General features: G+C 38.0%; 1 protein-coding gene across 1 annotated transcript in view; it reads right to left on the minus strand.

Moving 5' to 3' along the window:
* Window positions 1–27,290, minus strand: part of MRTFB (myocardin related transcription factor B) — a 209,789-nt gene that overhangs the window by 102,088 nt on the left and 80,411 nt on the right. The gene's annotated exons all lie outside the window — the stretch shown is intronic.

Consider the following 27,290-nt stretch of genomic DNA (forward strand, 5'->3'; position numbering starts at 1 on the left):
TGAAAAGTGCTAATAAGTAGCCAAGCAGTGTGCATGTGCACATGCACACACACACGCACACACGCACACACACACACACACACAAACCAAAGAAAATGCAAAACCAAGAATGAGAAGTGCAAACAATGACTGACAATAAAAACACTTCTCTTAAAAACTGATACCGGCTTTTTAGTTATGGATGGTCACAATGGTTTCTTTTCCAGTGTTGTGTTTGTTGTGCTTTGAATTTTCCCCCTAGATACTATTTTTAGAAACATGAAGTAGTTCTTTTAAAAAAAAACAAAAAACCTTAGAGAACACTACTTACATGTGAACTTAAGAAGAGTTAGGAAATTTCAAAGAGAAGGGTGAGAACTTCTGACAAAGAAAAGACAAACGGGAAAGAAAATAGGAAATAGGGCAAATTTACCAAAGGCACTGTCAAGCAGAAACATTTTCTTAAGTCACAATGTTAGAGACTATACACAGAATACAAATATAAACAAAAAAATTAGGAGGAAAATAAGAAGTGGGAGTACTAGATGTACTATGAACATTTTACACATACACATAAGCATAAATTTAATAAGGAAGGATAAGAAACCTTGGGAAACACCATGACAAAGTACATCTCTGTTTTTATTAGACTATGCACGATTTTCAAATGAACCAATATAAAAAGACTGGGAAAAAGGAATATTCTAGAAAAAAATCTTAAAATAACAGGGCAAATTCTTGAACACAAAGATCTGTAAAGCATTAAATTGTATATAATTAAATACATACAGCTCAGAATGATATTAATGTTCCCAGTAATGAACAATTTTTCAAAATGAGGCTCTTAACCACTTCACCACATTCATAATAGCATAGAACTTCATGAGCATCCCACAATCTGAATAGATGAATATACTCTAGGGCTCAAGTGGGAACTTTTCATTCCCAGAGTTTGGAGCTAGTGCTGTGAGCCAGAGTGGGGAAAAAAGTAGGTTTCTTAAAGTATGTGCTAGCTCAGTGACAGAAATTTTCAGTCACAAATGGCAATATATATATACACTTAAGCACTTAAACAAATTAAAGATAACATTATACTGCTTAGCAATAACACAGAAGCCCTCTTTTTAGCATTTTGAAAATAATATTTTCAAAAATATATGATGAAAATTAAGCCAACTTTCTTCGGTGTTTTCATATTTGGTTGATCTGTTTCCATAGCAAACACAACCCCAATGACACTTACCAATGGCTGTGGAATGAACTACACTCAAGCATCACTTCTCTCCCCCTTGGTAACCCTGGCATTTAGCACATCATCCCACACTTAATAAATCTGCCTCATCAATAAACAACAATCATGAAACCAATCAGGTCAGAATGCATCCACTGACAAGATGGTAATGTAACAGCAATCTATTCTTTTTTCTTTAAGATATCCATATACACTTAAGTGGCTATAACATACAGGCACAAATAAACTCATTCTTAGAGGCTTCTAGCAGTTTCAACAAAATACATCTTAATCTGAATTGATGCACAATGAATTGTCTTTCAAAGGGGTTTTCAACTTATGCTTGACATAAACATAAATTAAAACATAACTTTCCACCTCAGTGACAACTAATTAAGAAAGGGTTATCAGAAGTCTACAAAATCATAGCAAAGCAGAATAGAAAGCAGCATTTAGGTCATAAGTCGGAGTACAAACAAAATGAAATTTGAGGACTATTTCACTGGGAACATTGTTAGAAATAAATTTATGCATAAGATCTTTACAATAAAAACTAGAAAACTTTTCTGAGAGAAATGAAGGAACAACTATGTAAGTGGAGAGCTACTATACTGATGGACTAGAATTAAGCCCAAATTAATCTATAGATTCAACACAATCTCAATCATATTCCTGCTAGATACATTTTTTTCTTTTAAAACACGCTGATTCTAAAACAGAAATGGAATGTAAAGGAACTAGGACATCCAGAGCAATATTATAAGAGGAGAACAAAGTAGGAGCAGTTATCCTACCTGATTTCATGACTGACTGTAAAGCTACAGTCATCAGGAAAGGACTGGCAAAAGGGTTAAGAAATAGATCAATGGCACTGAATGAAGCACTCACAGATCCACATTTAAATGATCACTGGATTCTAAACAAAGATGCCAAAGCATCCCCATTAGGAATGGAAGACTTCTCAACAGGCATTGCTGAAACAACCTGAAATCTACTGGGAAAAGATAAGTCTCGACCCCGGCCTCATACTGGACATCAAAGTCCATGTGAAGTGCACCGTGGACATAAACATAAAATCAAAAATGATAAAACTTGTAGAAGAGCATAAAGGAAAATACTTCCATGGCTTGGGGGTAGGCAAAGGTTTCTGAGGACAGAGAAAACAATCATCATAAAAAACTGAAAAATTAGACTTCATCAAAAATAAAGCCTTTTGCTCATCAAAACACATTTTAAGAAAATGAAAAAGTAAGCCACAGACTGGGAGAACATACTTGCAAAACACATATTTCAAACATATTAAGCATATATAAAGAATTCCAACAATCTCATAATAAAAAGGCAAACAACCAGGTTAAAAATGGACAGATGTGCTTCAGGCAATACTATGGTGTTTTAAGTCATATTTAGAATCAGGCCTAAGCAGGGCTGACTCATCTCAGAGCACACCTGGGCTAAGAGACAGGCAGTGCAATGCGGTGAAAGTGGGAAGGAGAGGCATGAACAATTTGTTCTCAAAACAAGGACATTTTAAACAGATTCTGAGCTCCAAGTTTATATGCACAGATGCCTCCAACTTATTTTGAAACATGTGAAAAAAAAGACTGATGGCTGGAAGAAGACAGATGAGTACACAAGAGATAAAACAGGCACAGAGAAATACTAATGGTAGCACTTGGGTGGTGTACATATGAGTACACTATAAAATTCTTAGAAAAATGCACAAAAGGTGTGGAGAAAACCTTTCACACAAACAGCCAATAAGTACATTGAAAACTGCTCAATATCATTGGCTATCATAAAACTGCAAATTAACACCACCATGAGATACCACTGCATTCTCACTGGAATGGTTAAAAAGACTAACTCTGCCATATGTTGGTGAGGATGTGGCCCAACTAGAACTCTCATACATTTTTGGGGGTGCAAAATGTACAGCCACTTTTGAAAAAGGTATACTTTTTTATAAGATGTAATAAATATCCAGCAATTTTCTCCCATATATATAAAGAAATAAATATTTATACAAGAATATTCATAGCAGCTTTATTCATTAACAGCCCCAAACTGGAAACAGCTCAGGTGTCCATTAAAAGGAAAACGGACAAACGAATTTTGTGGCACAGACTGGAACATTACTAAGCAATAAAAAAGAACGAAGTACTGATACATACTGTGAATCCCAAGTGCAAAAAGTCTGGAAAAGAGTACCTATTTTATGATTTCATTTATATAAAATGCCCCAAAAGACAAACTTCATCTGTGGTGAACAAAACCAGAACAGTGATTGTCTCTGAGGGGCTGGGATGAAGACTGACTGGGAAGAGGCATGAAGAAACTTTCTGGGGTGATGGCAACACTCTGTATCCTGACTAGGAAGGGTCTAAGATACTACGTGTATGAAAAAACTCACCTAATCATGTACTTTGCTGCTGTTGTTTGGTCACTAAGCTGTGTCTAACTCTCTTTGACCCCATGGACTGCAGCCTGCCAGGTTCATGGAATTTCCCAGGCAAGAATACTGGAGTGGGTTGTCTTATCCTTCTCTAGGAGATCTTTCTGACCCAGGGATCAAACCCATGTCTCCTGCTTGACAGGCAGATTCTTTATCACTGAGCCATAATGGTGTACTTTAGAATTGTGCATTTCATCACACCCATGTATAAATATGCATTTTGTATTAGAAAATGTAAATCACTACTGAACTTTTCATAATGATGCTCATTCTGAAGTGTTTAGAGTTGAAGTGTATTAACATCCACAATTATTTTTGAAGTACATGAAAAATGTGATAGGATTGGTAAATGAACAGAGAATATACAGAAAAATGTTAATATAGAATTCAGGTATTTGTTATATTTCGTATATAATTCTTTCAGCTTTTCAGGATTATTGAATTTTTTCAAAATAAAGTGTTGGCAAACAACCAAATAAAAACCTTAGGGTATCTTTTAATTTACAGAATCAGAGAATAATATGCCATCCTATGCTTGTTAATTTTTGACATGCACAATTGGAAACAGCTGCTCTGTTTTGCACAGAAAGCAAATATCACAATTTCTTCCTTCAAAGTTATTATGTTCTACTTCTTACCTTCAACTACGGGGAAGGAGAATTAGAAACAAATGGCTCTAACTGTAGAAAAACTAAGCCTCTTGTCAATTAAAAGCAAAACATTCAAAGAAGGTTAAATTACAAAATAGTACCTAAAGACACAGTTAACACTGAGTATTTTATATAACAAAGTATACCAGAACTGAGAATACTCACAAACTTAGGTTTAATACTCAAGGCAGAGACTGCTAACCATTTCATGGTTTAGAATGACCAACAGCAGTTGACTCTGAGTCATCTAGTTGGATGAAAGTTGTTTTATGGTGCAGGACAAGAAGTAGGAGTGTTAGAACATGGTGCCACACAAACAAGGCTGTGCAGTCGAGAGGGGAGAACATGTACAAGAAGGCAGACAAAACAACCTGCACAACAACAAAGAGTCCCAAGAGTGACACACAAGGTACAGGAGGGAGCCAGAGGCTCAGCAGAGCCTAGAGGGCAGCGTATAGGGGGCACAAGAGAAGGTGGGGTGGCTGGGCAAGGTTTGGGCCATAAAAGGACTTGAGAGTCCATAAGCTGTCTGGGATTTATCCTAAAGACAATGTGGAGTCACTTCACAGTGGGCAAGGGTGTCACACCTGTGTGTGGAAAGATGGTCTGGCAGCTATGAGGCAGGGAGGAGGAACAGACACCTAGCAGCTAACTGCAAGCTCTCCAAGGCAGCAAAGATGGAAGAGGAGGATCAGATCACAAGTCATTTTCCTGTGGTTTTCCTCTACTGACCACGTGATCTATCCTCAAATGGTGGTGGCGATTAGACTTTAGGGTACTACCTCAAGCAATTAGATTACCTAAACTGACAACTTACTCATACTAGATACATCCTTAACTTAAAGGAGACTCAGTTTGGGACAAAAGATCAGCAGTTACCATAAAAACTGTATTTTCAGCCAAGGGAGCAATAGTCTGATCTTTCTTAGACTGGAAAAAAGTGCTAAAATCTCAAACCTGAAACTTGAAAAGAAAAGAAGACTTCAAAATCTTATTTTTGTCTTCAGTTTTCTTCTTTTCCATACAGAAATCAATCCTAAACTTCAATGGACATGAATTTGAGCAAACTCTGGGAAATAGTGAAGGAAAAAAGCTTGGCGTGCTACATGGGGTCACAAAGAGTCAGACACAACTTAGCAACAGAGCAACAACTCTAAAAATAGGAAAGATGCCCATAACTAAGTCCCATAACTAATTCATTGAAGTCATCAAGATCTGGGTTGAGACAAATCTCAACCTGCCACTTCCAAGCATTTAACTTTGGGTAATTTCCAAATATTAATAAGGTAATAGTAAGGTAGAAAGTGGAACAACATGGAACAACAGACTGGTTCCAAATAGGAAAAGGAGTCCGTCAAGGCTGTATATTGTCACCCTGCTTATTTAACTTACATGCAGAGTACATCATGAGAAATGCTGGACTGGAGGAAACACAAGCTGAAATCAAGATTGCCAGGAGAAATATCAATAACCTCAGATATGCAGATGACACCACCCTTATGGCAGAAAGTGAAGAGGAACTAAAAAGCCTCTTGATGAAAGTGAAAGAGGAGAGTGACAAAGTTGGCTTAAAGCTCAACATTCAGAAAACGAAGATCATGGCATCCAGTCCCATCACTTCATGGCAAATAGATGGGGAAACAGTGGAAACAGTGTCAGACTTTACTTTTTGGGCTCCAAAATCACTGCAGATGGTGACTGCAGCCATGAAATTAAAAGATGCTTACTCCTTGGAAAAAAAGTTATGACCAACCTAGATAGCATGTTGAAAAGCAGAGATATTGCTTTGCCGACTAAGGCCCGTCTAGTCAAGGCTATGGTTTTTCCAGTAGTCATGTATGGATATGAGAGTTGGACTGTGAAGAAAGCTGAGCACTGAAGAATTGATGCTTTTGAACTGTGGTGTTGGAGAAGACTCTTGAGAGTCTCTTGGACTGCAAGGGGATCCAACCAGTCCATTCTAAAGGAGATCAGTCCTGGGTGTTCATTGGAAGGGCTGATGCTAAAGCTGAAACTCCAATACGTTGGCCACCTCATGCGAAGAGCTGACTCACTGGAAAAACTCTGATGCTGGGAGGGATTGGGGGCAGGAGAAGGGGACGACAGAGGATGAGATGGCTGGATGGCATCACTGACTCGATGGATGTGAGTCTGAGTGAACTCCGGGAGTTGGTGATGGACAAGGAGGCCTGGCGTGCTGCACTTCATGGAGTTGCAAAGAGTCGGACACGACTGAGCGACTGAACTGAACTGAACTGAAGGCAGAAAGTGAAGAGGAACTAAAGAGACTTTTGATGAAGGTGAAGGAGAGAGTGAAAGAGCTGGCTTAAGACTAAGTATTAAAAAGAACTAAGATCATGGCATCTGGCTCCATTACTGCATGGCAAACAGAAGGGGAAAACGAAGTAGTGACAGATTTCCTTTTCCTTCTTCCAAAATCACTGCGGACGGTGACTGCAGCCATGAACTCAGAAGGCGACTGCTTCTTGGCAGGAAAGCGATGACAAACCTAGACAGTGTGTTGAAAAGCAGAGACACGACTCTGCCAACAAAGGTCTGTATAGTCAAGGCTACAGTCTTCCCAGTGGTCACATATGGTTGTTGAGAGCTGGACCATAGAGAAGGCAGAATGCCGAAGAATTGATGCCTTCGAACCGTGGTGCTGGAGAAAGCTCCTGAAAGTCCCTTGGACAACAAGGAGATCAAACCAGTCAATCTTAAGGGAGATCAACCCCGAATATTCACTAGAAGGACTGATGCTGAACCTGAAGCTCCAGTATTTTGGTCATTTGATGCACCCAGACGACTCACTGGAAAAGTCCTTGATGCTGGCAAAGATTGAGGGAAGAAGAAGAAGAAGGTGTTAGAGGATGAGATGGCATCACCAATGGAAAGAACATGAATTTGGGCAAACTCCCGGAGATGGTGAGGGACAGGGAAGCCTGGCGTGATGCAGTCCATGGGGTCACAGGCCACAAAGAGTCAGACATGACTGGGCAACTGAACAACAACAACAGTAAGGTAAGTTCCTTATCTGTAAAATAGGAGAGCTAACTCTTACCTCTCTAGCACAACTGCAGGGAGGATTTAATGAAGTAATGCAAGTATAACACCCAGTACAGTGCCCCCATTATAAGAAGCCGTCAATAAACACGGGTGCCTATTCCATTCTTCTTACCTACGATTTCCAGTGAAAATAACTAAGAGAAAAGAAGACAAAAGTTTGCTTTTACAAGTACAACATAAATATGTGTGAACTACTTGGAAAATGTTTTTTAAATGGGCTTTCTCTCTCAATAAACAACATTAATGAAAAGTAAATGCCCTCATTAAATTAAAATGTAGCTTGGGCTTAGATAAATTGATAGATAATGCTAAATATTGGGAAATGTGTTAACAGAAATCAAGGCTGTAAAGACTATTGATTTCCCTGCAAATTGAAGTATTTCTTTTCCTTGGGAAGTTGAACCACCTCTTCAAACAGTTTCTTCAAAATGGTCATGCTTGATTTGTTCCCAACTGAGTTCCACGAAAATCTATCCAAATGATATGAAAGTATAAAAAACGGTACACTATGAAATCTGTTACCTATTTCAATAACAATATACAATAATGTGCAAAGAATAATGAAAAAAGCAAAAGGATAAGTGTGAGCAGGAGAGAAGAACAGAAGGAACAGTCTTATCTGAGTATCCTTTTTATACAGTTCTGCGGACCATCGTCATTTTTTGCATATTTAAAAAAATGAAATTAAATCAATAAGGGTTGGCAACAAATTAAAATTTTATAAAAGCAAAAAGAAACGAACCTAATTATCAAACTGATAAAATCACAAAAGAAGGAAAAGAATCTAAGAAACTTTTAAACACAGTCATAATAATCCACCTTCAATGGAATATGTAACAACAAAATGAACTACAAAGAAATTTAGGATTTCATGTTTGTTGTTAGCAGAGGTACTGGGGTGTAATCCTGAAATCAGTTCATACATTTAGGACTGAGGTAGTGAGTAAATAGATATTTCAGGAATCAAGGAGAAAGAATATATAAGTAAGAATAGGAGGAAAGAGAGGAAGAAGCCAATGACATTAAGATTGAAGTTAGGTTTAGGATTTTTATTTTTTAACTTTTAATTTTAATGTAATATACATACAAAAAACGTGCATATAAGTGTACAATCTGCTGAGTGTCGACAAACTGAACACACCCATGCAAGAAGCACTAGGAAACCAAACATTTCTCATACCCTCAGACTCCAGCTTTCTGTTTCCCTTCTGTTTCCTTGTCCCACAGCAAGGATAACTGCTGCCCTGATTTCTAACATCACAGACTAGTTTTGCCTGTTTTTGTACTTTATATAACTGGAATTATATAGTATGTACTCTTCTGGGGCTGGCTGCCTTCGTACAATGTTATTTTTGTGAGGTCGTGCATGTTCTTACATGCAGCTGTAGCCTGTTCATTCTCGCGGCTGTTTTCCACTGCGTGACACATCACAATTAGAACATTCGACTGTAAATGGGCATTGGGAGAGTTTCCAGTCTTTCCCTATAACCAGTAGTGCTACTATGAACATTCCAGCAGACTGAAATTGCTGATAGTACCTACAAAAAATGGCAATTTCGTATCATTTAAATTAATACATCATCTTCCAAAGAACATATGTATATATTCCTGTTGAGTAAACACTAGAAGTGGAATTGCTGACACTTAGGGTTAAGCAAACAGTTTTCTAAAATGGTTTTATATTACATGTAATATATATGCACACATGTAATATACATGTAATATACATGTATACACGTAATATACATGTAATATACAGTTTACATGTCCACCAATTGCTCTATATCCTTGATGTAACTGATGTTTTCTTTCTCCATGCGTCCATTCTAGCTGCCATAATACTTTACTGTGGTTTTCATTTGCATAGCTTTCAGTTCAGTTCAGTCGCTCAGTCGTGTCTGACTCTGCGACCCCAATGAATTGCAGCACTCCAGGCCTCCCAGTCTATCACCAACTCCCGGAGTTCACTCAGACTCACGTCCATCAAGTCGGTGATGCCATCCAGCCATCTCATCCTCTGTCGTCCCCTTCTCCTCCTGCCCCCAATCCCTCCCAGCATCACAGTCTTTTCCAATGAGTTAACTTTTTGCATGAGGTGGCCAAAGTACTGGAGTTTCAGCTTTAGCATCATTCCTTCCTAATAAATCCATATCCATATCTATGTATACCATTTGTATTTCTCTTTTGTGACGTCTGTGTTGAGGCTTTTGTCCATTTAATCATATTGGCTTTATATGAGACCTTTATATATCCTGGAGAAGAATCTTGTTAAATATATGTATTATGAATTATCTCTTCCCACTCCGCAGGTTGCCCCTTCTCTTTCAATGATGTCTTTAGAAGAGTAATTCATAGAATTACAGCACAGTCTATCAGGTTTTTCATTTATGAATAGTGCTATTTGTGTCCTATTTAAGATATTTTGTTCACTCTAAGGTTATGGAGAAATTTTTCCCCCAAAAGGTTTATTGCTTTACCTTTCAGAGCTGAGCTTTCCTGTGTACAATATAAATTCCAGATTAATTTCTTTCCACTGGATATTTAACTAACCTGCAACCATGTGTTTAAAAAGATGATTTTTTCCTCACTGCATGTATTATACATGGCACTTTTGTAACAAATCAGGTAACAGAATATTGTATGATTTCTCTATTCTGCTCCACTGGTCAGGTTGTTTATCTGTCTAAACTACTATAATGTTATAGGAGGTCTTAATATCTGGTAATGTAAATTCTCTGGCTTTATTCACCTTTTTCAAAGAAAGAGTATAAAGTGAAATATGACATGAGAAGGGAATACTGAACATGACTGTGAGTTTTTCGTTATTTGTACAAATGTCCACATGAGTGAACTTCCCAGAGCACCCATTACATATGCTGGGTAAGCCGACATGGGAGGCAGTCTGGACAGACTCAAAGAGGTTGATGGTGACTATAGAATGTTTTAATCTTCAACAAGTTTTTAGGTAAATCTGCTCAAGTAAAATCTTAATACTTAAAATTTTAGCTTAAAATTAATTTAGCTTTATACACGGTTACATGTATACTTTTTGTGGGAGATCAAACCAGTCAGTCCTAGGGGAAATCAGTCCTGAATAACTGGAAGGGCTGATGCTAAAGCTGAAACTCCAATATTTTGGCCAACTGACTCAATGGAAAAGACTCTGATGCTGGGAAAGACTGAAGGCAGGAGAAGGGGAAGACAGACGATGAGATGGTTGGATGGCATCACTAACTCCATGGAGATGAGTTTGAGCAAGCTCCGGGAGTTGGTGATGTAGGGAAGCCTGGTGTGCTGCAGTCCATGGTGTCGCAAAGAGTCTGACACGACTGAGTGACTGAACTGAACTGGTGGCTCAGTCTGTAAAGAAATCTCCCTGCAATGCAGGAGACCTGGGTTTGATGCCTGGGTTGGGAAGATCCCCTGCATAAGGGGAGAATTCCATGGACAGAGGAATGTGGTGGTCTACAGATCAAGGGGTTGCAAAGAGTTGGACATGACTCAGCAAGTATACCCTCTGTAACTACTTTCTTTATATACAAAGTTAAGAACAATAGTTTATCTTAAAAATACCTTTATTTTTAATTGTCTTTCTTCTAAATAAAACCTGTGCTGTGCTTAGTCGCTCAGTCATGTCCAACTTTTTGTGACCTCATGAAGTGTGGCCCACCAGGCTCCTATGTTCATGGGGATTCTCCAGGTAAGAACATTGGAGTGGGTTGCCATACACTCTATCTTTCCTATTGTAACGGTGCTCTTTATAACCTGGTTCAGTTCAGTTCAGTCGCTCAGTTGTGTCTGACTCTTTGCGACCCCATGAACTGCAGCACGCCAGGCCTCCCTGTCCATCACCAACTCCTGGAGTCTACCCAAACCCATGTCCATTGAGTCAGCGATGCCATCCAAACATCTCATCCTTTGTCATCCCCTTCTCCCCCTGCCATCAATCTTTCCCAGCATTAGGGTATTTTCAAATGAGTCAGCTCTTCGCATCAGGTGGCCAAAGTACTGGAGTTTCAGCTTCAACATCAGTCCTTCCAATGAACACCCAGGACTGATCTCCTTTAGGATGGACTGGCTGGATCTCCTTGCAATCCAAGAGACTCTGAAGAGTCTTCCGCAACACCACAGTTCAAAAGCATCGATTCTTCAGCACTCAGCTTTCTTTATAGTCCAACTCTCACATCCATACATGACCTGAGATCCCATTTTTACAACTTTCTTTTTAGCTGCTTACCTGTGCATTATTTAAGCCCTCTGACTCTCAGTTTACTGGTCTTATAAATTGGGAACAATTAAAATGTACCAAATAAGGTAAAATGTCTACCTATTCTGGGAGGAAAACCTCTCTTTACTATCAGAATTCAGCACTTTATCTTGACTATTTACCATTTTGGGTTCCAGGCCCACTGTGTGTGCAAGGAGGAAGAATGCAGTGATATGTAGAAGAAACATGTGGAAGAACACACACAGTGCCTTAGGTGTAGGTGGATTAAAAAAGTATAAACTGATTGGTTATAGCATAGAAGGGAGTGAGGCCAAAAAAGTGTTCTATTTTTCTGACACAGGGTACAAGAAGGTCAGATTGTAATCATTTAATTTACATGATTATATTCCTTTAAAAAGCAAAGGTAAGGAATAACACTTGATAAAGAGTATACAGCAAAAAAAATAAAAAAGAGTATGCAGCTTAAAAATTAAAATTCCATCATAAAAAGATTCTGCATTAGCATATTTAAATCTCTTAAAACATTATTTCAAATTACGTTTTCAAACATCTGGGACAACAAAATGTAGTTGCATACATGAAACTTACTTGACAAATGGAAAAGACATCTGGAGAGGAAAGCTCACTGTTAGTACTCTGAAGTGATTCTGATGATAGAGGGAGAGTTTGGGTGAAAGGCTTTCCCCAGGGTCATTAACATTTTGTCTCATTCTCTTTAAAATGATCATATAAGAAGTAGAAAAAATAGCATTTGTTGCCAATGGTACTGTGAAATGGCAAACTTCAGCTGGTGACAGATGGATCAGGAACAACAAAGGCACGACTTCTATCAATCTTTGAGTTTCTGGGCTCAGGGATTCTCTGAAGTTAATTATTTACAAAGCAATTCTTAAGGCACCACTCTTAACTTTATTTTGGATAGCTCTACCCAAACTGTCTTTCAAGATATAGAAAAACAAAACAAAACTCAAGCAAAAATTAAAAGAAAAAAACTTACTTGATAAAAAAGTATTATATATTCTCAAGTACATATTACATATGAGTATATATACATATATACATATGAGTATATATTGATGATTCTAATTTTCAAAAATGTAATAGTCTTTTTACTTTCCTGGTATTAAGTACTATCTTATTTATTTGGTTTCTACCTGTTGGAATCAACAGGTCACCTGGACAAAGTAAGAGTGACAACCAACCCCAGCAGCTCTTCAGGGCAGCTGAACAAGGGCAGCACCCTGCCTTGTTTGTCTGGGTCTCTGGGGCCAGCTTTGACACGTAAGCCTCACGCCCTCCACCCACTACCAACTCCTCCCATCTGTTCTCTGTCTCCTAACCCCTCAGGCTTCCCAGTGACTGTGAGACAGCCACACGGGCCACAGATAGGCAGCAAGGGTGGCCCTGTGAACAGAGGTGGGAGCCTTCCGCCACTGAGCCCCAGGGAAATGCAGGAAGGATGACTACGGGGCGCCAGACTACAGAGATTTTGATTAAACTGTGTTTCTGTGATTCCTAGACGATAGTCTGCTTTATTTCTATTTATACCATTCACCACCACGATGAAGTTCTTTATCAATATAAATTCTCCTTTAAAGTTCTGATTGTCAACAAAGGATGAGGATCGATGATATGTTGTGAAGATTCAGCGTGAAGTTTGGCTAGCTCTAAGCAGAATCTCACTCATGTTTACATAACCATGAGCTATCAAATCACTCTGATATTACCCATTAAACAGCCTATTGCCAAGCTGAATCAAATTAGAATACTGAGGCAAAGAGAATTCTTCTTAATTTCAATATTTTAAGGAGAAAATAATAAGTAATCAGTTCTTTATTAACAAAGAATGAATTCTGCCATCAATGAAAACATTTTTCCTTGAGGCTCCCAAATTTTAATGATTCTTTATTTTTTTTAATTGAGGTATAGTTCATTTACACTATTATAGTAGCTTTCATTTACACTATATAGTATAGTGATCCAAAATGTTTCCAGATGATACTCCATTTATAGTTTTCATAAAATATTGGCTATATTCCCTGTGCTATACAATATATCCTTGTAGCTTATTTAGTTTACATGGTAGTACGTATTTCTTTCTCTCCTACCCTGATCTTGCCCCTTCTCACTGGTAACCACTAGTTTATTCTCTGTATCTATGAGCCTGTTTCTTTTCTGTTATATTTACTAGTTTATTTTTTAGATTCCACATATAAGTGATAACATAAAAGTCTTTGTCTTTCTCGGTCTTATTTCGTTAAGCACAATACCCTCCAGATCCATCCATGTTTGTGAAAATGCAAATTTTCATTCTCTTTGTGGCTAAGTAGTATTTCACTACATATAATCACATCTTCTATATCCATTCATCTGTTGATGGACACTTACATAGGTTCTATATCTTTGCTACTGTAAATAATGCTGCTATGAACACTGGTGTTCAGGTAAAAAGATGATTCTTGAACCAAATGAATAGCTGTGTCACTGGCTCCTTGTTATCTAAGAAGCTCTAACATGTATCTTTACGACAACCTTGCTAACCGACCGTTCATGCCAAGGGCGGAAGCTGGGAAGCTTCTTGTCATGAGAACCAACCAAAACTCAGTCTTAGTTTTTAACCAAAAATCTGGTTTCATTCATTCAGTGATCAAACAGCCAGGAGCACCCTGGTGTATCCAATAAGGCTGGAATGTTTGGGGGAATCCGAAAATAAAATGACACTGCAGCTGCAGTCTAATCAGAAAGCCAGGTTACCTGTATCCAAAGAGGAAACATGCTTCACAGGAAAAGCACCAGCCTTGAGTTAAAATCCCAATTCCCAACTTCTGTCTTCAGCTACCATGGAATAACAGAACTACTCTTAACCTCTCACTATAAGAAACTAGGTAGCCCGACTGGACAAAATACACGAAACAATTGCTCTCCTACACGGAGAAGCAGGCAACACAGGACTGTAACCCCTAAGAGTAGGGAAACAAACGAGATGAGCCTTACAACTACCCTAGCTTTCTGTCTGGAGGCAATCTCTAGACTGAAACTCAAACAGACTTGCTGAACTGAGACAGAGATGAGAGCTTTGGGAGGCTAAGGCGGCCATAAGCTGCAGTGCAGAAAAGGAGGGGCCTATGCTGAGGTGGCGGCAAGAATACACAGAACTGTACAAAAACTATCTTCACAACCAAGATAATCATGATGGTGTGATCACTCACCTAGAGCCAAAGATCCTGGAATGTGAAGTAAGTGGGCCTTAGAAAGCATCACTACGAACAAAACTAGTGGAGGTGATGGAATTCCAGTGGAGCTATTTCAAATCCTGAAAGATGATGCTGTGAAAGTGCTGCACTCAATATGCCAGCAAATTTGGAAAACTCAGCAGTGGCCACAGGACTGCAAAAGGTCAGTTTTCATTCCAATCCCAAAGAATGCTCAAACTACCGCACAATTGCACTCATCTCACATGCTAGTAAAGTAATGCTCAAAATTCTCCAAGCCAGGCTTCAGCAATACGTGAACCGTGAACTTCCAGATGTTCAAGTTGGTTTTAGAAAAGGCAGAGGAACCAGAGATCAAATTGCCAACATACGCTGGATCATGGAAAAAGCAAGAGAGTTCCAGAAAAACATCTATTTCTGCTTTATTGACTATGCCAAAGCATTTGACTTGTATGGATCACAATAAACTGTGGAAAATTCTGAAAGAGATGAGAATACCAGACCACCTGACCTGCCTCTCGAGAAACCTATATACAGGTCAGGAAGCAACGGTCAGAACTGGACATGGAACAACAGACTCGTTCCAAATAGGAAAAGGAGTCCGTCAAAGCTGTATATTGTCACCTTGCTTATTTAACTTCTATGCAGAGTACATCATGAGAAACGCTGGACTGGAAGAAGCACAAGCTGGAATCAAGATTGTCAGGAGAAATATCAACAACCTCAGATATGCAGATGGCACCACCCTTATGGCAGAAAGTGAAGAGGAACTAAAAAGCCTCTTGATGAAAGTAAAAGAGGAGAGTGACAAAGTTGGCTTAAAGCTCAACATTCAGAAAACGAAGATCATGGCATCCAGTCCCATCACTCCATGGGAAACAGATGGGGCAACGGTGGAAACAGTGTCAGAGTTTATTTTGGGGGGCTCCAAAATCACTGCAGATGGTGACTGCAGCCATGAGATCAAAAGACGCTTACTCCTTGGAAGAAAAGTTATGAGTAACCTAGATAGCATATTCAAAAGTAGAGACATTACTTTGCCAACAAAGGTCCGTCTAGTCAAGGCTATGGTTTTTCCAGTGGTCATGTATGGTTGTGAGAGTTGGACTGTGAAGAAAGCTGAGTGCTGAAGAATTGATGCTTTTGAACTGTGGTGTTAGAGAAGACTCTTGAGAGTCCCTTGGACTGCAAGGAGATCCAACCAGTGTATTCACTGGAAGGACTGATGCTGAAGCTGAAACTCCAATACTTTGACCACCTGATGCGAAGAGCTGACTCATCTGAAAAGACCCTAATCCTGGGAAAGATTGAGGGAGGAGGAGAAGGGGATGGCAGAGGATGAGACGGTTGGATGGCATCACCGACTCAATGGACATGAGTTTGGGTAAACTCTGGGAGCTGGTAATACACAGGGAGGCCTGGCATGCTGCAGTCCATGGGGTCGCAAAGAGTTGGACACAACTGAGTGACTGAACTGATCTCCAATAAAAAATTACAAGGCTACCTGCAAAGAGGCAAGAAAACACTTCTTGAACATGAGAAAAATTTATCAATATAAACAAACCCAGAAATGACAGAAAAAAGGAACTATTACCACTGACAACTATGTGCAAATATTTAAAGCAAAAAGGGAATATAACGAAAACAGAAATGGACAATGCAAAAAGGAACCTCTAGAGATAAAAATATAATAGCTAAGATAAACATCTTACTGGATTCAAACTCAATTGGGGTAGGTAGCCTCTACGACAATCCTCAATGATCCCAGCCTTTTGATATTTACGGTCTTAAATAATCCTCTCCCCTTGAGCAATCTGCTTCTAATCAATATAACAGAATACTGGAGTGGGTAGCCTTTCCCTTCTCCAGGGGATCTTCCCAACCCAGGGATCGAACCTAGGTCTCCCTCACTGCAGGCAGATTCTTTACCAGCTGAGCCACAAGGGAAGCCCAAGAATACTGTAGTGGGTAGCCTATCCCTTTTCCAGCGGATCTTCCAGATCTGGGAATCGAACCGGGTTCTCCTGCATTGCAGGCGGATTCTTTACCAACTGAGCTATCAGGGAAGCCCATCAATATACCAGGACAATGTTAAGGAAATGTTGCAAAAAATTATCATTTTTGTCTTGCTAGCATTATTCATACCGACTTTGTTAAAATAAGCTGCCATGTTGGAGAGGCAAGGAACTGAAGGTGGCCTCCAGCCAACAAGGAACTGAGGCACTTAGTCCAACAGCCCTCAAGGTACTGAATCTTGCCAAGAACAACTTAACTAAGGTTAGAAGTGGATCATTCCCCAGTTGAACCTTCAGATGAAACAGAGCCTTGCCTGAAACCTGACTACAGGCTTGTGAAGCAGAGGTACCAAGTTAAGCTGTGCCTGAATTCCTGATTCACAGAAACTGTTCAGACCATAAATGTGTCCTGTGTGAAGCTGTTAAGGTATGAAGCAGTTTGTCACACAGCTATAGGTAACTAATACATCAGACATACCAATAATTACATTAAATGTAAATAATCTAAACATCACAAAGGAAAGACAGAGATTGTCAGACTACATTTAAAAAAAATAAAGTCCAGCTCTATGCTGTCTATAGGGCTTCCCCAGTAGCTCAGAGGGCAAAGCGGCTGCCTGCAATGAGGGAGACCCGGGATCGATTCCTGGGTCAGGAAGATCCCCTGGAGAAGGAAATGGCAACCCCCTCCAGTTCTCTTGCCTGGAGAATCCCATGGAGGGAGGAGCCTGGTAGGCTACAGTCCACGGGGTCACAGAGTCAGACACGACTGAGCGACAAACTACTACTACTATGCTGTCTATTAGAAATGTACTTTAAACACAAAGGTACCGCTGGGTTAAAGGTAAAAGCTCAGAAAGCATATATCATGAAATAATAAACGTAAGAACTACTTTAAATAGTTTCAGAGTAACGGGTGAAGAAAACAAAAACCAAAGTTACTCTCTAAAGCCACTAGACTCTGAAATTCAGAGTTTAGGACTAAGTTCTTGGATTTCTTTAAATTTCAAATTTTTCAGTGCTAATTTTATTTGATTTGAGTACATTTAAATCCATTTATTTAGAAAACCCTCCATATTAAAATATTTTGGTGTCCAAATAAAACCTTCAAATTTTTGAAAGTGTAAGCATTTGTTTGTGTTGACGGTGGAGAAAACATTCAGCAGTCAAGCAAGCAGCTTTATAGAGAAGCTGTGTCTCTATGCACAAACAAACTTACAACTAGAGATTTCACTACTTTATCAGCAAGTTATTTAATCAAATTCCCTTTCTTTGAGAAAGAGACTATTTCACAGAAATAAAAAGTGAGAGTGGAAAAATCTACCTTTTAAAAGCATATTAGAAAAGCAATACTTTCTCCTAAGAACACTGGGTTATCTAGTTAAAATATCAATTTTAATTCTAAGCTTGAGAAAAAAGATAACATGACCATAAATATCTTTTTCACTATATATATTTTATACCTCAATCAAGAGCCAAGAAATTCTTAAGTACATTCAATAATTATTGATGATCAATTACTAAGCATCTTTCTATTTCATTCCATTTTACTAAGGAGATCTCTTAAACATCCTGGGTTTCTTTTTTACTAATTTTAAGAGGCTTGATTAAGGTCATATTATCAATTTACTTCCTGTGTTTCATTTTTTTTTTCCATTTTAAAGTTGTTTAAAACATTTTACAATCCTACAACAGACTCAGATATCATTTCATAAGCAATTTTTGATTGTGCATTAAAGGATTAACTCACTGAAAAGAAACATGCACAGGAGGAAACCAACCACACAAAGTCCCCCAATAAACCCGATCCTTCATATGTGAAATGCTGTTCACCCCTGGAATTTCATACATGCCACTTAGACTTCAGACCGGGACAACCGTGAGGCTATAGCATTTAAGGTCAACTATAAACCAAATAAACCTAATTACCCATTTCCTTAAGTTGTCCAGCCTTCAAATCTCTTGGGTTCTGCCCTTCTCATTTATGTTTACCACTATTTTTTTTTTAAAGAAATGCCTCATAATACACAATATATTAACAGAATTCGGATTAATTAAAAAACAATTTACAGATCTATCCCCCCACCCTATGACCTTGAAGCATCATTTAAACAACTGCCATCACACCAAGAACATTCTACATCACTAGATCTGTTTCTGTTTTCATATATTTCAAAAGTCATTGTGAGACAAGTCATTATGTACATATTTTTAATACATACATTTGTTTTTTAAAAGATCATTTCTGAAATTAATTAATTTTGCTGTTAAATAATTGGGCTCATAAATGAAAGAATTTTAATTTAGAGACGTGATTATGACATAGATTTCCTGGAATCAAAACAAAAAAGAGAAAAATTTAAGAGACAACTCAGAGCAAGAACTCTCTTTAAACATAACAAATAACTTTTATTACTTCAAAATACCAAAAGTCTTCTGTACAGTACTTATCATATACAATCAGACGGCTTGAAAGAGTCTCAGCAATCATATCTACTATCTTAATCTCTTCAGAACAACTATGTAAGAAGAAAAAAAATCTATAAATCAGTCCTTGATGACAGAGGGATTGTTTAGGAGTTTACCAAATGGAATGACCCTACTGGAATTCCTTCAAGCGGCCTGTGAAAATGTCAGAACGGAGTCTGTTTTGGAGGTCATAGTCCCTAGAGAGCTCTGAGTTTTGGCCTGTTTGTCTTTTCACATGCTTTAATATTTGAAAGTCATTCCTTGCAGACACTGACTGATGCCCAGGGAATGCTAGGATTGTGGGAACTGGCAGTACCAACAAGGGAGACAAACTTCATGGGAAATGCGTGCCTACTACATTCGCCTGCTTAGCTCCCACAACATAAGTGCTCTTCAATTGTTATGTAGGTACACAGCGAAACATTCAAAAACTGCATGTCATTTTGACATTTTTAAAAAGAAATATGTATGCAAATGGGGGCCAAAATTACTGGGACTATTGCAAGAAACAGTAAGGTATCAAACACCATGGTGGAACCCTGAAAAACTATATTTCCCAAGTATGAATTTAAATACTATATCCTTAAAATAAACACAATAATAATGAATAGTTATAAAGTGCTAATTATATGACCATGTTGTTCTAAATACTTGACTTATATGAACTGATTCAACCCTCAGAGCAACCCCCGTAAGGTGGGTACTATATGGTCCTTATTTTACAGAGGAGGAAACTGAGGCAAAAAGTAGACAATTAATTCATCTCAGTTCACACGGCTAGTCACGGTGAACCAGACGGGATGGCTCCAGAGTTGGTGTCCTTACCCACTGTGCATGCTTCACCACTGCTTATTTCATGGTATTTTACTTTAAGATCAAGCATGCAAGGCTGGGTGCCTATGGCATGTTCTCAGTACTTACCCTGTGTCATGTACATGGAGTGACCATCAGTGCTTTACTTCATTCAAGCCTCCAGTAGCTTGGGCTGTACACCTAACCTGACTCCTATTTACAGATGACAGACACACACTTGTGTGCCCTCAGACCACATGTCTAGTGCCACAGAGCAGGCTTATCTCTGCACTCGCTCTTTAAAATTAGGTTCTTCTTCCTCCCAGTTATCTGAGAGAATCATCTCTAAATTAATTTCTTTAGCTGAGGGAACTACTTTGAAAGATCTATGAGTCTAACAATTTTATGAGAATTTCCTACTGAACTGCCAACACTGTACTAGAAGCCTAAGATCTAAGAATTATTTACAGTGGGAGACACAATGATCAGTCAATAAATATTTTCTAATAATAAAAAGTAAACCCATTTCTACTCTTGAAATACTAATTTCTTTTAACATTTTGGGAAAGCTGAGCATTCTGATATGGCAAACTTTTCTCTTATATAGTATATGATGGCTGCTCTAATCGATACATTTCTAAACTGCTGTGTCAGGAACAAGGATTGTCAAAGAATGTCTCCTATTTTGTAGCGATAAATCTCAATTCTTCAGAGTACTGAAAAATTCTAACATTTGTCAGTTTTTAAACTTAACTTATAAGAACCAAAGGCAAAAACGCTGTGATCAGACTTTACTAAACACAGAGGTCATCGATCAAAAATTTAAGTTAGTGAAACAGATACCCAACGATTAGCATTTTCTTAATAAAAACAACAACATAAGCAACCAGAAAAGGACATGAATGATTTGGGTTTAATATAAAGTTAAAATATTGTCTTTTAATTGAGTCTGATCCTGTTATAAAAAATGTTCACACATACCTGCCAACCCTTGAAAACCATGAATAGAATGACACTGCATATTCCACATTAGATGTAATCTTTTTAGGATAACACAAATTGAGCCAATTTCTCTTTCCTTTTAAACATGGGGGAAGGGGAGCCTGACTAACTGAATGAGCTGGCATGTATGTTTAATAATACATCTGAGGAACGTATTAAAGACAGTGACATTACTAATTCGTATCTATGGAAAATTCCATTGGTTAACTGAGATGGAAGTTATCTTCCATTCTTTCTGTTTCTGCTGCCCAATGAACAGCACAAGGCAAAAGTGATAGATGAGATATAAGAACACACGATGTAACGAGGAAGGGCAGCCAGAGAAGACACATGGGCTGAAAGCTGCCATATGAATATTACAATTACAACGGGCATAACCGCAACACAAAGAGCTCGAGACTTACCCATGCTCACAGACTGAGTCAGCAGAGGAGACTGGAGTCCTGACTCCCAAAAGACTATACTTCCTGTTAATAACAGTGAGGGCAGCAGGTGAGGGTAGCCAGCAGTATGGATTAATGTAAAGGAGTTAGATAAACACTGGGTAGGATACTTGCTAATAAGTCTGGGTGATTATTAACTATAAACCAAAGAGAAAATTACAGTTCATTTGTTACTCCAACATATTTGCCCTTTTGCTTTCTTTCATGATAATACTTCATTACTGATGCCTTAAAATAAAATATAATAACAAAGAAAAAAATCATAGGTCACTTTTTCTAGTATACTCTGTGTATTTATCAGGTTATGGTAGAGAGCAGGCATCCCTTATCTACCCTTTCTCTACGTTTGTAGCTAGAGGAGGTCCCTACGGTTGGGTTAGGGTCAGACCTACGTGAGAAGAACCCTGACTTAATGTCAACAAAGTCTCTCAGCCCAGCAAAATGTCTGATTATAAACTATTCAATTCCAAGTAGCCTTGAAAGGCCTAAGTAGATAGGGAATTATAACTGAGTAACATTTATTAACTAATCATTCATATTACATATGTTCTTTTTAAAAATTGCATTCTGAGGGACAGGAGAGAGACTGTTTCTCAATAAATTGATTCAGTTTATTCACTGCTCCAGTGACTAATATACATCATATGGTGGACTCTAGTTTTACAAAAATTATCAAACCTATATAAGAAAAAAATGTACTTACATGACTCTAGAAAAGTCTTGTAAAAATCTTACATAAATGTGGTTTAAGACAATGACGTCTCATACTGGATTAAACTGCTAACTACTATTATGTTCTAAAGCTTACTTATAATAAATGGTTTTTTTTTTTATAATAAATGTTAATTGTTGACATTTCAAAGGAATTTTTCCAAGAGGACACAATTTTTAAGACTGGAAGAATAACTCAAAATGAGGCTTCAAGGGCACTGTAACTGGGGCCTGTGGTCTTGTTGATGTGTTTCTGAAACTGTAGTAAGCCTCACCCATCCCCTCGGTGATAATGATAACTAAAGCACTCCTAAGTTAGTGTTCTGACACTGCCGCTACAAACGGAGGCTGTGAGCTCATGTCCAGCCTCCACCCTCCCTCGATGTATGCTTTGTCTGGGTGTGTCCAGCAATGCACTGAAGCAAACGAAACTCTCAGTAACAGCAAAACTATCCAAATAAGAAATCCACAGTAGAAAAAGGAAGGTGGACAGGGTTACAGGTGCTTATTTACACTGTGAAACAAAACATGCTATTTAATAGGAGACTTTATAAAGACCATTGTGAAAGAGAGGACCTCACCCTTAAGCTACTTACACGGCTTCCTTTTCATTTTGAAGGCTCCAAGAAATCGTCATAAACAAAAAGAATGAGAGCTGCCACAATTAATCAAGAATTTCATTTGCAGCTGCCCAGAAGTTTGTAGCTAACTTTAAAACCTTTAATTGTGTTTAGTTTACATCCTAAAGACTAATTTTAAAAATATAATAAAAACTAAGGAAAATTACAGTTAGAGAGTACATATTTCTCTTAGTCCAAGTACTCCTCAGTAACTCTTGAGAGTCAGAAGAGAAATCTATCTAAATGTATCAGAATGTTTATCAATATCCTTGAGAATTATTTCAAATATTGAAGAACCTAAATATGTTAAAGTCAATGACAAAACAATTCTACATAAAATTATTCATTTCTATTACCTCTAGTTACAAAAAGAGAAAGCAAGAATCCTACAGTTTCACGTCTTGGCTACTCAGCATCCAATTGTTTCATTCCCAGTTGTGACACTATGAGAATTTCATGTCTCACTGTTTGCTCCAGAGAAAAATAGAACTATCTTCTCTTTCACCAACCTTTACTAGTCCATATCAGCTGGTTCATATTCTACAAAACAGGGTTTTACACAAGACAAATCCTGAGCACTTTTGTGCTCTTCCAAACACCTAGACTGACAGTAAAGTCTAAAGGTTAATGAGCTGTGGGGAATTGTTTTCAAAGTAAAACCCATAGAAAAGATCAGCTATGAACATATACAACTTATTTTCTATGGTATAAGGCGCGCAATTTCCTTTGACTGGGCTCCATGCAAAGTTCAGACTGTTTGCCTCTGCATTAATACCTGTATTGAATCCAATGTAAAGAGCCACCTTGAATTCCTTGCATGTAAGAAACTTTGGAATAAATTATTTTCTCTCTAATAAGTGGCCATCTGGAACAGAACAAGCAAAGTCTAAAACTGTTCAGTGTGACCCATTTAACAGATGGAAAATCTTTTTAAAAAGTTTTCAAGATGGGCCCACAAGCTCAAAGACCTAATAAGTGCAGTAACCAATGATACCAAAGTTTAAAGTAAGAATAACAAATAAGTCACTCTTCTCTATGAAGGCCTAAAACACAGGACTATTTAGTAGTACATACAGTTTCAAAAAGCCTGCTAATACAGAAAGGGAAAGGTGGCAGATACTCATTTTCCCAGTACATGATACTGACAGGTGGCCTGTGGGATGTCTGTAGTCATGTTAACATGATGAGATCTTCAGAGACGTGCAAAGAAGTCCTAAAATCAGGAACTCTTTATGAGGGGGGAATCTATGTCAACTTATTGGTTTACTCTGTGATAATGCTGGTAGTGAGCTAAAAGCTTAAGTTCACCAACCAGCACACTTATCAGTCTTAAATGACCTCATGAATGAAAAGCTTCTTCCTCATGGTCTCAGCTAAGTGTGGGCACAGACAAAGAGCTGTAGCTCTTTCAGGTATGTTGTTTCCATCTATTCTGCCTTTCCCTGCTTTTCTAAGTGAAATTCACCTTAGAGTACCTAAGGCTTTCTTTTATAAACAATAAAAGAAGTAACTTTCCCTCTGACTGAAAACCCTCTTTTTCTCAGTGTTAACCATCTAAAGGAATGTTAACATGGAAACGTGAAAATGGATCTATTATGTATATATTATGTCAAAACAGAGCTCAATTTTCCTGTGTATGCAGACTCTGAGAGACAGGGGAGTCTGGCATGCTGCAGTTCATGGGGTCGCAAAAAGTTAGACATGACTTAGCAACTGAACAACATGCATTGTTTTAGTAAAGGTACGTTATTTAGTAAAAGTATATCTACTTTCCTTTATGGAAGACTGTCCTGTTGGGAAGAGTTAATTGCCTAAACAGTACACTTACTGCTGAAATGCCATTAACTTGAGATATTTTGCCCACATTCAAGGGTAAAGGAAAGCCCTAGCTTACCTTTACTAAACATCTTTCATATTTACCCCAGCAGTGGGAATATTCTGTCACTCCACTACTACTGCCAATGTCAGTTTTAATCAAAAATAAGGGACGATCCTAGACTCATTACTGTACTTTGGTATCAACTTCATTTTCCTTATAAAGTTTATTTACAAACTATTTAGTGATACAATCTGTCTACATACCAACCCCAAATTGAAATATCTTCATTTCCTCTCCAAAAGAAAGTAATTCTAACATGCAAAATTCAAAAGCTTAGCAAACAACAATAAAACATAATCACACACACAAAAAATCTATATTTGATTATTTCAAAATATCTAAACATTCTGTGCTATGTATGCTAAAGTCGCTTGAGTTGTCCCCAGCTCTTTGCAACCCTATGGACTGTAGCCTGCCACGCTCCTCTGTCCGTGGGATTCTCCAGACAAAAATACTGGAGGGGTTGCCATGCCCTCCTCCAGGGATATTCCCAACCCAGGGATAGAAGCCGCATCTCCTATGTCTCCTGCATTGGCAGGGCTCTACCACCAGCGCCACCTGGGAAGCCCAATATAGTACTTCCTATTAATTAATTTTGAGGCTAACATCTACATTTTGTACATGGTATGATTTAAAGATGGCATTAAGAAGACCTAAAAAGATGAAGAATAAACACTAAAAAATCACCAAAGTAAGAAAGGTATGGTTTTTCCATCTAGATTGTTTAATGTGGATCTACTCTTCACATTCCCGTATCCAAAAACCTGTACTTTTGACAGCTGTACAACAATTCATTTACGTCTTGGAAGGTATATGCAAATTAAGCTAACATTTCATAAACTTGAAATTAGAGTATAATATGCCTGAATATAAGGTAAGATTTTTAACTTTCTGAAGTCACATATTAAGAAAGAGGAGACTGTCTATATTTGAGTCCTTACACAGTGTATAATGAGATGCTCTTTAATTTACTTAATCTTGAACAAAAAAGCACTTGAGGAGAATGCATTAGCTTAAAAATCAACTTCCCTAGAAGCTAGTTTTAGTCTGTTTATAGAAATGTTTTCATAGAATCAGGGGAAAAAAGGAAGAACAGAACCAACACATTATTTCCAGATAAGCTTAAAATGAAGTGTTGGTTGTTGTTACAAAGAAAGAAGATTTTCAGACGCTGCTTTTAAAAAGGCAGTCAAATACCATTCTCTCAGAAAGGACACAAGTAAGAGCAATTAATTCTGGAGAAGTAACTGGGTAGCTGCGGGACAAGACCGGGAGAGTAACTGACTTTTCACTGTGTAGTCATTGGTATCCCCTACATTTTAAACCCGTTACATGTATTACCTACACAGAAAAAAAAAAAAAAAAAAAAGATGATTAAATTCTATAACAGAAATTACAGGCTCATAAAATGTTATGACCAATTGCAAATCAAACATGAGTGATTATAAATACAACACTGCAGGACACATGAAAAACAGCCCCACTGTTCTGTGAATGGTACTTGCGGTTTAGACATAAAACCTTCAGTGTCAGATTGTGCATGAATCTAAAAACCAGTATAACTCAAACGAGAGAGACACAAACGAAGATGCACCCTGGATTTCAGTGCTGCACGAATGATGCAGGGGGGGTTCCTACTGATGATAAAAACACCGCACAAACACACAGAGTTTAGGCAAGATGATTTTATGAAATATGAGTGTGGATAAAGCAAATCCTCTATATTATTGCACTGCTTCATAATATGTGGTGTTAATTATATACATGTAACTAAATTAATGAATTCAAATTTCTACCATTTCATCTCCCTCACTCTAAAACTTTATAAGGGGAAAACCAGCTCATATCTGGGGTTTACCTTATGTTCAGGCATAAATATTCAAGAGAACACTCTTGCAAGGGAATGCAGCAAGCTGCATCAAGTAAAATTCCCACAAAGCAAAACCTTTCCCCTTACACCTCCCTCCTCTGCTACATATGACTATTTTCTTGAGCGACTGTATATTATTGAAATTTTATACAAGTTCAATTCATTTTGGGTTTTTTTGAGGGAAATAATTTGAATATGATACTGGTCTAAGTATACTGTGTAAATGTGGTCAATTTAGTCATGTTTCAGTAAATGTGGTTATATTCTACCCTACTGTCTAAGACAAAGCTAGGCTCCTAAATGACTGAAGGTTCTAAAGCAATTACCACCTAACCATAGCCTCCAGACAGCTTTGACAGGCCTGAGCAAGATGCTGCTTTATACCAACTGCACAGACAAGGGTTGTGCCCAATACACATCACATATCTTGTTGGAAGGGAGAATAAGGACACTCCACCCAAAATCAGGTACTGAAGAGCTGAGAATAGCAGTGTCTTAAACCCATTTTCCTGAATAAGAAAAGGCCATTATTTGAAAAGGATCAGGAAACACTTAGAACCCAGAAAGATATAACAAGATACATACAGAAGTGCTCCACAGGGCAAGTTTTATTTCTTCTGGCTTTTAATTAAAATACACATTTAAGAATGGAAGATTCATGAGAACTA

Source organism: Capricornis sumatraensis, chromosome 3 (assembly GCF_032405125.1).
Source record: "Capricornis sumatraensis isolate serow.1 chromosome 3, serow.2, whole genome shotgun sequence".
NCBI classification, from domain to species: Eukaryota; Metazoa; Chordata; class Mammalia; order Artiodactyla; family Bovidae; genus Capricornis; species Capricornis sumatraensis.